Source organism: Polyodon spathula, chromosome 36, assembly GCF_017654505.1.
Source record: "Polyodon spathula isolate WHYD16114869_AA chromosome 36, ASM1765450v1, whole genome shotgun sequence".
NCBI lineage: Eukaryota > Metazoa > Chordata > Actinopteri > Acipenseriformes > Polyodontidae > Polyodon > Polyodon spathula.
In genome coordinates, this window is record NC_054569.1 from 29213 (window position 1) to 41095 (window position 11883).

Below are 11883 nucleotides of genomic sequence, written 5' to 3' on the forward strand. Positions count from 1 at the left end.
TATCTACACTCTCAGCTGGGCTGGGCTGAGCTGAGTGGGGGATGGAGGAGGGTTGATGCTGGGACGCCAGAATCACTGTTGAGCCCTCTTGAGGTGTCGTGGGCTAGTCAATGAAACACAGAGTATGGAAGGTGCTTACTTGAAGACCCCAGAGATGTACCCTACTTAGCTCAATCCAGACAGCTGTCATGCTGATACGCTGGGGAGACCACACTGGGTTGATCCCCGGAGCCAGCATCGCAGCCGTTGTGTGTGCTGATGCGCTGGGGAGGCAAAATCAGCTGATCCCTGGAGCCAGCATTACACTTGGTGTACAATCAATACCAGACAGAAGGATATCTTTATCATCAGATGGAAAACAATGCAAATGGATGGAGATGCAGATGGATCACATTAGTTTACTGCAAACCTACGTCTTAGCTGGTGCTTATCTTGGCGAGAGCCGAGTTCAAATCAGCTTGAAGTTCAACATCTACTCTCATGTAATGGAAATCATGCAGTAATAAGCATGTTTTACAATTGACCTTTAGTACAGGTCAAAGGTCATGTTCAATTACATTTTTTGATAGAGAATACATGTGTGCCTATATTTGTTTTATATCATTCATGACCCTATCTGCATTCTCTAAGGAGTTATTATCCAGTTTTGCATTTGACCTTGAGGAAAGTTCAGAGGTCATGCCTACTGACATTTTTTTTGTAGAGCATGTATGTGTTCCTGTGTTTGTTCCATAGCGACCATGTCCTTATCTACACTCTCAATGGAGTAATACGCATCTTTTACAATTGACCTTTAGAAGAGGTCAAAGGTCATGTTCAATGACATTTCTTGATAGAGCATACATGTGTTCCTATATGTGTGACCCTATCTGCATATTATTATCCGCCTTTACATATGACTTTTAGCAGAGGTCATGGGCAATGACATTTTTTATAGCACATATTTGGGTTACAATACATATTACATAACAACCATGACCCTACCTGCAGTCAAGAAGAAGTTATAGGCATTTTTATAGCCAGTTGCGTATGTTGATGATGTCATGCAGCATGGATGCCATGTTTTTTATTGTAGCAACTTCCCTTGAACAAGCGTAGAGACAAGCATGTTGTGATCATTAATTTCAATTTCTGCTTCAATCGGATCAGCGGTTTCAGAGAAGATGATGTTTGTATGTTTATCACACTTCGGTTTGTACAGTATTTTTATGACATTGGCCGCCAAACCACAAAACCAATCAGCTTGTTATTAATAACAGTTAATCTTGGACTATCCATCAACATGAATAGCAATTTTCAAAACTCTGCATTAAGCTTTTTTTGATACATAGGCGTTTTAACAATTTCCGCTAACTCCGATATGACTGCCAAACCGTGTGACTAACGGAAATTCGAGATTCATCACCGACAGCAGTGCGTTGGCTTCTACCAACATATCGAATTTCACGAGCCTACGAGCAACTTTTGGTGGAAAGAAGAATAATAGCTAGAACTGCCAGGCAGTTTTACAGCTCCCAAGCCCCAGTATCAGTACCCATCTGTGTTTAGTTCTCAGTGTGCCAAGTTTAAAATCAACAACTTCAACAGTTCCACAGAACATTTTGAAAGTTTTTTTTTTTTTTTTTTTTTAAAAATGCATCAGGCAGCCATCTTTAATGTACAAATGCCATTTTTGAAAATGTAACACAAATCTTGACACAGGCACGATGGTTTTTCAAGTCTTTCAATACAATTCTGTATTGTATAAGGCTGCAATTGAAAATCAATGTTTTTATTGATACCTCTCCTCATTATGATGATAAATAATAAAAGTGGATCATCGATAATGGCAGTGAATTACTGTAGTGGATTTATTTCCTTGTATCCAAAGAGACTCAGGATTCAGGTTATCAGCTCCAGATATTTTAATCGATGTATACAAAGGAAGAGTTGGTAAAGACTGTTAACATAAAAAAAGGGTTACAGCAAAGGGTTACAGCAGATTTTATACAGTGTTCTATAGGGTAAGGTGTGTCTCTAGGTGGGATGTCACAGAAGTTTGTGACAAAGGTTTTTGTTCATTACATGTGGTTCCAGCTGTGCTGGCGCCTACCAGGACCAGTTTGTCCTGTAGTTAGCATAGGCGATTGTCCTGGGGGGAGATATGCATATCCTTGAAATGGTATGTCCTTTGATATGGTAGAGTGTTGTCTGTGCTGTAAACATCGCTCTTGTCTTGGGCAATTCTCTGTTATCACAGCACAAGATACAATCAAAACAGAGACAGTCCCATTGTTATCAGAGGTGGTGGCTTGGGGATGGGGAGTGCTGTTGTTCACAAGCCTGAGGGCCAACTGCAGCTGATTCCATCACGCTCTGCTGCAGTCTGAAAGGCATTTCATGTTCAATTAAATATATGTAGAAATACAAGGTACACACCTAACACACAACATATAAAGTTCGTCAGAATTCAATAATTTTCCTCTTCAATTACATTTCTGTAATTTATCATCCAAATATTGTGCCAACTTTCATTGAACAACGCCCGGCGCAAGTTTATATCCTATAGTTCAAATGTATTTAGAAACCTGAATGTTCGAATGCTGCAAACAGACTGGCTATTGAGGGGCTTTCAACTGTGCATTAGATAAATTACATATAGCAGAACTTACTACTCGATTGTGCCTTATTACTTTTGTTTCACACAATCATTTTAGCCAAAGACAGTGTGTATGTGGGTGCATATTATATATATATACATTAATGCCCTATATATATATATATATATATAATTCTTATATTTCATATAGCCAAAGACAGGGTGTCTGTGGGTGCATATATATATATATATATATATATATATATATATATATATATATCCTTACTTTTCACGTTCGTTGCCCCTTTCAAAGTAGACCCAGGACACAGAAATGGAATTGATTTAAGCGCTGACGCGCACTTTTAATAAACACCAATCAAATAAATTAAACAAAACAAACAAACACCTAGCTCCTTCTCTGGAGCACTAACTATACAGTCTGGAACCTAACTGAACCAGGACAGCTAAGCTGTTTACCTGTAACCCAAACACAACTCACAAGGTTTAACACAGCACTTTTACCTTGACTGCTTGGAAGCAGACCACAACTTCTGCCTCCCTACACACAGCAGCCCTGAACAAACTGCCTGTCTCTCTTAAATACCCTGCACCTGGCTCTAATTTACAACTACCACCAGGTGCAGGGGATTACTAAACAATAAAACAATTAAACAATTAGACCCAAAAGTGCATTCTCACAAGTTTTAGCAGGGAAGGATTTTAACCCCCTCCCTGCTACCTTACAATATATATATATATATATATATATATATATATATATATATATATATATATATATATATCAATATATTACACACACACACACACACACACAGACACAGACACACAGTGCCTTGCAAAAGTATTCAGACCCCTGACCAATTCTCTCATATTACCAAATTACAAATGGTACATTGAAATTTCGTTCTGTTTGATATTTTATTTTAAACTGGACACCCACCATTCCATTGCAGGACACCACACACACAGAGAGCAATTTAGAGTGATCAATTAGCCTGAACAACATGTCTTTGTGGGATGAAAGCGGAGTACCTGGAGAAAACCCACATGAACATGGGGAGAACATGCAAACTCCACACAGACAGGCCCCTGAGTCCAGAACTGAACCCAGGACCCTGCAGCTGTGAGGCAGCACCACTATCCACCACACCATCATACTGCCCATTATAAGAAAGTCATAATTCAGAAGAACATAAGGAATTTTACAAACGAGAGGCCCATCTTGCTCGTTTGGTTGGTAGTAGCTTATTGATCCCAGAATCTCATCAAGTAGCTTCTTGAAGGATCCCAGGGTGTCAGCTTCAACAACATTACTGGGGAGTTGATTCCAGACCTCACGATTCTCTGTGTAAAAAAGTGCCTCCTATTTTCTGCTCTGAATGCCCCTTTGTCTAATCTCCATTTGTGACCTCTGGTCCTTGTTTCTTTTTCAGGTCGAAAAAGTCCCTTGGGTCGACATTGTCAATACCTTTTAGAATTTTGAATGCTTGAATCAAGTCGCCGCATAGTCTTCAAGACTGAATAGTTCCAATTCTTTTAATCCCAGAATAATTCTGGTCGCTCTTCTTTGCACTCTTTCTAGAGCAGCAATATCCTTTTTGTAGCGAGGTACCAGAACTGCACACAATATTCAAGATGAGGTCTTACTAATGCATTGTACAGTTTTAACATTACTTCCCTTGATTTAAATTCAACACTTTTCACAATGTATCCGAGCATCTTGTTAGACTTTTTTATAGCTTCCCCACATTGTCTAGATGAAGACATTTCTGAGTCAACAAAAACTCCTAGGTCTTTTTCATAGATTCCTTCTCCAATTTCGGTATCTCCCATATGATATTTATAATGTACATTTTTATTTCCTGCGTGCAGTACCTTACACTTTTCTCTATTAAATGTCATTTGCCATGTATCTGCCCAGTTCTGAATCTTGTCTAGATCATTTTGAATGACCTTTGCTGCTGCAACAGTGTTTGCCACTCCTCCTACTTTTGTGTCGTCTGCAAATTTAACAAGTCTGCTTACTATACCAGAATCTAAATCATTAATGTAGATTAGGAATAGCAGAGGACCTAATACTGATCCCTGTGGTACACCGCTGGTTACCACACTCCATTCTGAGGTTTCTCCTCTAATCAGTACTTTCTGTTTTCTACATGTTAACCACTCCCTAGTCCATGTACATGTGTTTCCATGAATCCCAACTGCGTTCAGTTTGAGAATTAATCTTTTGTGCGGGACTTTGTCAAAAGCTTTCTGGAAATCTAAATAAACCATGTCATATGCTTTGCAATTTGCATCCATTATCGATGTTGCATCCTCAAAAAAATCAAGCAAGTTAGTTAGGCACGATCTCCCTTTCCTAAAACCATGTTGACTGTCACCCAGGACCCTGTTACCATATAGGTAATTTTCCATTTTGGATATTATTATAGTTTCCATAAGTTTGCATAAAATAGAAGTCAGGCTTACTGGTCTGTAGTTACCTGGTTCAGTTTTGTTTCCCTTTTTGTGGATCGGTATTACGTTTGCAATTTTCCAGTCTGTGGGTACAATTCCTGTGTCAAGAGACTGCTGCATGATCTTGGTTAGCGGTTTGTAAATTACTTCTTTCATTTCTTTGAGTACTATTGGGAGGATCTCATCCGGTCCAGGGGATTTGTTTATTTTAAGAGCTCCTAGTCCCTTTAACATTTTTGCCTCGGTTATGCTAAAGTTATTTAAAACTGGATAGGAACAGGTTGACATGTGGGGCATGTTGTCCATATCCTCCTTTGTAAAAAAGTAATAATTCAATATATTTGCTATTTTTTTTTTGTCTATGATTTTGACATTTGTATCTCTCAGACATTTAATCTCCTCTTTGAATGTTCTCTTGCTGTTGTAATATTGGAAGCACATTTTGGAATTGGTTTTAGCTCCCTTAGCAATGCTCATTTCTATTTCTCTCTTTGCCTTTCTAACTTCCTTTTTGACTTGTGTTTGCAGTTCCATGTACTCTTTCTGTGTACTACGTGTGTTTTTGGTTCCTTTTTAATGCTCTGTAAAGTGCCTTTTTTCACTGAATTTTTTTTAATTGATCTGTTAAACCATTTTGGCAATTTAGTTTTACATTTAGATTTGTCTACTTTAGGGATGTAATTGTTTTGCGCCTCTAGTACTACATTTTTGAAGAACAGCCATCCTTTTTCTGTGGATGTTTTCTCTATTTTACTCCAATCTACTTCTGTTAGTCTCTGTTTCATACCTTCATAGTTTGCTTTTCTAAAATTGTAAACCTTAGCTTTAGTCATTACTTTTGGGGTTTTAAAAAAACACTTCAAATGAGACCATGTTGTGGTCTGAGTTTGCCAGTGGTTCTCTGACCTCTGTTTTAGTTGTTCTGTCTTCGTTATTTGAAAAGACTAAATCAAGGCATGCCTCCCCTCTAGTCGGTGCCTTGACAAAATGTGTTAGGAAGCAGTCATTTGTCATTTCCACCATTTCAATTTCATCCATCGTGATCCCCACCGGGTTTTCCCATTTTCTATGGAGAAGTTGAAATCCCCCATTAGTATGGCTTCTACTTGCTACACGCATTTCTAATGTAATTGTATAACAGATTATTTTGCTCACCGTCTGAATCTGGCGGTCTATAGCATGCTCCTATTATTATGCCCTTTGAATTTTTGTCTGTTATTCTGACCCATGTTGATTCGGCTTTGTTTTCTTTGTCCAGGTTTAACACCTGGGCTTCAAGACTGTTTCTTATGTATAGCGCTACCCCTCCACCTCTTCTGTCCTGCCTGTCTTTCCTATACAGTGTATACCCACAAATATTATATTCGTCCCCATCACTCTCAGACAACCACGTTTCTGTAACACCTATCACATCATAGTTACTTTTTAGTGCAGTAGTTTCAAGTTCTAAAATTTTGTTTCTGATACTTCTAGCATTTAGACAAATACATTTAATGGTTGTCTTACCTTAGTTGTTGTCCTTGTTTTGATGCGCTCCCTTCTGTTTTTTTGTTTATTTCTCCCCCCTTTCTAATTTAAATGCTTCAGGAAAACAAATTAGGGCAGTGTGGAAGGGTGGTGGGTAATTCACTGACACAGGAGACAGACAGATGGATTTGGCAACACCGCACAGGTGCCGAGTTTTATTTTCAGGGTGCTGTTTTTCAGTTTATCCCGCAGATGGCGCTGTGGGTCCGTGGTCTGATTTACCAACGATGGTAAACAGAACCACGGGCATACCAAGCGATGGTACACAACACTGGCGCCTTGCAGGTGCTCAAAGAAATAATAATGAAAACAGAAGGCAAAAATAACAAGGGACAAAATAACACAATAACAAAACTACAAATAAAAGGTGCTGCACTCTGCAGCAATATCCCGGTCGTCGCTGCCTGTGCGACCCGGATCTCCGTCCTACGCTGCCGGCTACCTAGCCTGCTCTGTTATATTTTTAAGGGGTCTGCCCAAGGGTTCCCCGCTCTCACTGTCTCACTGTGACACTTTCGTGTCTTTTTCTTTCCCGGCTGGTTCTCAGTCCGCGACTAGCGTTTCCGCACTCTCAGCGCGTCTATAAGGGCAGACTTGAGGAAACAGCAGAGCGTTATGTTTTAGGACCAACAATCTCCCAAGACTCGCCTCTCAGCCATTCAGAGAGGGGAAAAGTCCACACACCTACTTTCCCACCTCCCCGTGTCACTGCCATGACTCACAGGCGGTTGTTGGGCGACTGACGCCCTCTTCCTGCAGCCTGTCAACACGCCAGCAGAGTCAGCACAGATCTCTCCCTGCTACATATCCTTTCCCTCAGAATGACACCACCAGTTCATTTGAAAATCTTACAACCCCATGCCTTCCTGAGAGAAAAAGTCTGCGTTTTGATGCAGCTTTCCTGCTCGGTGGACTACCCTGAAGGCATAGGGCTGCAAGTCCAAGTACCACCGTGTGATTCTGGCGTTGCTATCTTTCATCCGGTGAAGCCATGCTAAGGGGGCATGATCTGTAACCAGGGTGAAGTGTCGCCCCAGGAGGTAGTACCGAAGTGACTCGACTGCCCATTTTACTGCGAGACACTCCTTCTCGATGGTGCTATAATTTTTCTCGCGGGGAAGGAGCTTCCTGCTGATATACAAGACTGGGTGCTCGCTTCCCCGAACCTCCTGCGACAACATTGCCCCGAGACCTGTCTCTGACGTATCCGTCTGCTGGGTGAACCTCTTACCAAAATCCAGGCTGCATAGCACTGGCTTACAACACAGCCTCCGCTTCAAGGCGAGAAAAGCCCTCTGGCACGACTCCGTCCACTGAACCGTATTTGGGGCAGCCTTCCGGATGAGGTCTGTCAAGGGAGCAGCGAGCGTAGCGAAACTCGGGATGAACTTTCTATAATAGCCCGCTAGTCCCAAGAAAGAGCGCACCTGGGATTTGGTTGTAGGAACCGGTCAGTCAGCCAAGGCTTTCACCTTAGCAACTAGAGGTCTGATCTGGCCGCCCCCTACTGGATACCCCAAATACTCACTCTTCCCAATGGCACACTTCTTTGGGTTAGCCGTGAGCCCCGCCTCCCGCAAGGATCGCAGCACCACCGCTACCTTACACAGATGACTCGGCCAGTCCTCACTGTGGATAACCACGTCATCTATGTAAGCAGCGGCGTACTGCTGATGGGGCCGCAAGATGCGATCCATCATCCGCTGGAAAGTGGCGGGGGCTCCGTGCAACCCAAAGGGCATGGTCCTAAATTGGTACAACCCGAAGGGAGTTGAAAACATCATCTTCTCTCTAGATTCTGGAGTCAGGGGTATCTGCCAGCACCCCTTCGTTAAATCCAGTGTCGTCATAAAATGAGCTGTGCCTAGACGCTCCAGAAACTCATCTACTCGGGGCATCGGATAAGCGTCAAATTTCGATTTCTCATTGATTCGTCTGAAATCAATGCAAAATCGAGTTGACCCGTCTGGCTTATCAACTAAAACGATTGGACTGTTCCAGTCACTTTGGGACTCTTCTATTACCCCCAGTCTCAGCATTTCATCAATTTCCGCTTTTATTACCTGTCTTTTACGCTCAGGTATACGGTACGGCCTCTGGCGAACTAGCGCCCCCGGCTCAATATCAATGTGATGATGGGCTACTCGAGTCTGCCCCGGGACTGAAGAGAACACGTCAGGAAACTCCGCCACCAGACCGTGAGCCTGACATTTCTGCGTTGGTGTCAGATTCTCAGCAATCTGTACCGATCCTTTTCTTGCCAACACAGAAAGATCAGGTCCCAGGTCCGTGACGTCATCTGCATGCGCCACTAACAATGCCTCTGGTTGCAACCAAGGCTTTAAGAGATTGATATGGTAAATGTGTTTCTCTGTCCGTCGCTCCAGCTGGCAGATCTCATAGTCCACCTTCCCAACCTGGCGTGTAACCTCAAAGGGTCCTTGCCACTTAGCCAAGAGTTTCGACTCAGAACTGGGTAATAACAGAAGTACCTTATCCCCCGGCTGAAATGTGCGCAACCAGGCTCCTCGGTTATATTGTGTCTCCTGTCTGTGCTGTGCCTGCTGCAAATTGTCATGCGCCCATTTCCCAACAGACTCAAGACGTTTGCGCAGGTCCAACACATACCGGACTGTATTGGTCGAATTGTCCTGCTGCTCCTCCCACATCTCTCTGACCAGGTCGAGCACGCCTGGGGTCTCCGCCCATACAGCAGCTCGAATGGTGAAAACCCCGTGGAGGCCTGGGGAACCTTTCTGATTGCAAAGAGAAGGGGAGGAATCAGCTGGTCCCAGTAACGCACATCACTACGAATAAACCTGCGCAACATGTTCTTAAGGGTCTTATTAAAGCGTTCCACCAAACCGTCAGTCTGAGGATGAAACACAGAGGTCCTAATGGTCTTAATTCTCAAAAGCTTACATGTTCCGCGGATTAGCCGGGACATAAAATTGGTGCCTTGATCGGTTAGTATCTCCTTGGGAATCCCCACCCGGGAGAAAACCTTCACAAGCTCGTTGGCAACAGACTTAGCGGACATAGATCGGAGGGGAATAGCCTCTGGATAACGCGTAGCGCAATCAAGAATGTCCAGTTGGTGGGTGTATCCTGCCGCATTCCTCTCTAATGGCCCAACTATGTCCATCCCAATACGCTCAAACGGAGCTTCCACTAGGGGCAAAGGCACCAGTGGGGCTCATGGAACAGCTCTAGGGCTGGCCTTTTGACATTCCCCACAACGCTCACAAAACCGCTTGACATCGCCATCCAGCCCCAGCCAGAAGAACCGTGACACAAGCCTTGCTTAAGTTTTATCCCTTCCCAAATGACCAGACAGGGGAATAGCGTGAGCCAGCTGCAACAAATCCTCCTTAAAGGGCTGAGGAATGAACAACTGATGACGCACTTCACCGGTCTGGGGTAATTTATCAACACGGTACAGCAGGTCTCGATCAATTTCAAAGTGGGGGTACGTGGCGGCGCGTCTGGGCTCGACCACCCGACCATTAATCACCGCTGCTTCGTCAAAGAGCCTGCCCAGCATGTCGTCACGCCCTTGCTCGAGTCAGAAGTCACGGGAGTGAGCTACGAAATCAGCTCCCATGGCTTCCAACTCGGGGTCAGGTCGGTCCCGAGCAGAGGCAGCCGAGCCAGACCCCTGCGCTTGCTCCGCGACCTCCTCCCCGGACTCTTCATCAACCGCCCCCACCTGAAACTTCTCTGACTCCCTCCATTGCCAGCCCTCATTCTTAGCGATCCGGTGCTCCCGTTTAGTTTTACAGGGTTTAAATTTATGGCAAAACCATTCTGGATCACGAAAGGGAAAAATCTCTCCAATTACTTCCTCTTTCTTCGCCAATAAAGAGGACGGGGCTGTCAGAGCAGCCAACCAATCTTTAAACTGCTCACAGTCCCGTCCCAGAACTACTGGTACCAGCAATCGAGGACATAATCCTACCTGCACCTGCGTCACCTGCTGGCCAATAGTCATACACACATTGATCTTGGGATAGGAGCGGACATCCCCATGAATACATTTAATATGCACCCGTCCCAATATATGTTTATGCCCCTGTGAGATTAGGCTCTCCTGTACTAGAGACTGACCACACCCTGAATCCAGGAGAGCCTGGGTTTTTGTACCATCCACTGTCACAGGAATAACAAAACCCTTGTGCTGAAGTGACTGAGGTAATTGAACTTGCCTACCTGGTTGGCTGAGGTCACACACCACGGGACAGTCCCATGCAAGGTGGCCCACCTCCCTGCACGTCCAACACCTCGGTGGGCTGGTTTTTCTCCCCGAAGTTTTGGAAAGAGGGGGAAACACTGGAGCCATAAAAGGGGCTCGCCGATAAGGCGTCCGCGCGAGACCCCAGTCCGACACTGCAGCAGCCCGTGGGTATCCCCACCCTGCCCCAGTTCCTGGGCCGGGAGCTCCCACCGACACCCCCCAACCAAATCCTAGACTACCCCTTCTCCCCAGTCCCTTCGCCCTCTCCGGGTGCCGGTTGAGGGGACGATTCGGGAGCCGTACTCCTCCCTGGCAGTTTCACAGGCGTTGGTTCTGCTGCCTGGTACTGCTCGGGTAGTTCAAACGCCCGATCCAGAGTATCTGGTGCCTGTCGCTGGACCCATAGCCGCGGACCAGGGGCCAGACACTCCAGAAACCGCTCCACCACAATCAGCTCCACCAACCTAGCTTTGGTGACCGCGTCCGGGTTCAGCCAGCCCATACGGTAATCCTTTAGCTGGTGGGCAATAGCTCGGGGGTGCTCCCCCACCGCAAATGGCTCCTCCCTGAATCTCTTACAGTAGCCCTCCGGGGTGGCCCCCACACGATTCAGGATGGCTGCCTTTAGCAGGGGGTAATCCAGCATGTGCTCCGGGGACAGCGTCCTCGCAGCTGCTTGAGCCTCCCCGGTGAGTTGGGGTAACAAACAGCTAGCCCACTGGGCATGGGGCCACCCGGCCGAGATCACCATGGCCTCGAACACCTCCAAGTAGGCGTCAGGTCGATCCTCGGCCGTCATCTTGGCGGGTCTCTGTAGGGAGTGGTCTGGAACTGCGGATCTGGCCGCCCCCTGCACTGCCAAGGTGAGCGTCTGTCGCAGGAGGTCCATCATTGCGGCAAACTGGGTGGCATCCATTGCTAGTCTGCTCCTTCTGTAGCTGCACTGCTTGGGGCAGTGCCAGTGAATCCCACTCTGACACCACGTGTGGAAGGGTGGTGGGTAATTCACTGACACAGGAGACAGACAGGTGGATTTGGCAACACCGCACAGGTGCCCAGTTTT